The sequence below is a fragment of the Nematolebias whitei genome, chromosome 1 (genome assembly GCF_014905685.2).
Source record: "Nematolebias whitei isolate Nwh7 chromosome 1, NemWhi1, whole genome shotgun sequence".
In the NCBI taxonomy this organism is placed as follows: Eukaryota; Metazoa; Chordata; class Actinopteri; order Cyprinodontiformes; family Rivulidae; genus Nematolebias; species Nematolebias whitei.
The window spans coordinates 43,952,654-43,954,577 of NC_056498.1; positions in this window are offsets into that span (position 1 = coordinate 43,952,654).

The following is a 1,924-nucleotide window of genomic DNA, read 5'->3' on the forward strand; positions in this document are numbered from 1 at the left end:
TTTTATTTCTGTATTCACATAAAGATTCATTCAAACCCTGGCATGACGGGCAGTAGGTGATGTGCTTTAACAAACGTTTTCCGATGTTTAAATTAGGGATGCACAATATTATCGGTGCTCGGGGCACATTGGCCTTATTATTTTGTCCCTTTGGACAGATTTTGGGTTGGCTAATCAGCCTTTAATTGTTTTGAGCTGTGGCCTTTTCTGCCCTCCCATGAATAGGCTGGTTTCAGGGTGCTCGCTCTCTCAGACTCGCTCTGTTTTGTGAACTCGCTCATGCTCCCACATTTTTGGACCTCTCATTCTTTCTTTTTGGACCTTCTTGTTTAGACCTTTTTCTTGGCCACACTGTATTTTCTGTGGCCTTTGTTTTTTGTCCTGATCCTGGTGCTGTGGCCTGCAGCTGGCAGCTTCAGCTACCACAGGTAATTTTTGTTACCTTCTTGTACGTTTTTTTTGTTGTTGTTTTTTTGTAGTGGCTTTAGCCTGGTGGGGCCGGTAGTCCTGTTTTCGCTCTTCCTTTTGTAATAGGTGTTTTTTTTTGTGTTTTTTTTTTTGTAACTCTAGTCTGGTATCAGCAGTGGCTTTGACGGCCCTGTATAGGGTTGGCCCGCTGCTGTACCTTTTTGTTTGGTTTGGCCGGTTCACCAGGTCCTCCTTTAAGCTGTTACTTTGGGTTTTTGTGTTTCTTGGGTGGACATAGGAATTGGGGATTCATAATCGTTCTTTTTTACAGGAAGCAGTCTCTTTGAATAAATTAAATGTTTTGAACCCCCATATTTGTGTCCCATGTCCGCCTTAATGTGTTATGTTCATGGTGGACGTATCGACCGAAATTAGCGTTAAAGTTCGATATCGGATATCGACCATTCCATCAAAGTAACTCACCGATACAAAAGATGCTGTTTTTGTATGACAACCCAGTGACCCAGTGCATGCAGCGGCAGCACAATGTGATGACATCACGCATACCTACCTGATCTCATGACGGAGAGGAAAATTCAAAATGTCGGTGGTGTGGAAGTTTTTTTCGTTGGTGAGGATGTCCGATTCCAAAGAATTTTGGATTATGTTGAGCCTCGCTACATCGTCCCTAGCCGGGGATATTTTTCCGACAACCTTACTCGAGTTACAAGCTGTCATTTCCGACGTCGTTGAGAAGCTAATAGCCAATAGCACTTGGGTGAGTTTTATCACAGACATTTGGACGTCGTGTTAGCCCCATTAGCATGATTAGTCTTACGGAACAATGGATAGACAAAAACTTTGAACTTAAAAAGTCTGTCCTTCATGCACAAGAGTGCAGAGGATCCCACACTGCAGCTATAGGAACCTGGAACAAACCTCCACAAGTGAGACAGCATTGCAGGTGACTAATGCTAATAAATAACATTTAACACTTTTCATTTATTAAAATTTAAAGTGCTATGCATATCATATGGCTGTTACTGAATATATGTCACCAGCTCTTATAGATGTTACACAATTTTTGTAGCAAATAAGCCTAAATAAGAGGACTGTCAGTGTTTCCCCTAGATAACTTGCCATGGTGGGGTGCTCATCTTGTCCGTGATTTTTGTCAGCGGGGATGGACGGAGACACGTCCTAAGCTGCGCAGAGACAGACACACATCTGAGCCGTGTAGGGCTGCAACTAACGATTATTTCAATAATCGATTCATCGGCCGATAATTTTTTTTGATTAATCGATGAATTGGAAAAAAAAAAATCAACGTTTTAATTTCCACCCCTTTATTCCAAAATTGAACATTTGACTGACATAGCAATTCACACAAAAACAGGTTGCTATTTGACTATTGTGTTAGTAAAATATTGAATAATAAAAAATAAAAGTTAATCAAATAGCTTAAAAAAATAAATGTACACAAAAATATATACAAATGTGTCTTTATACCTGCACA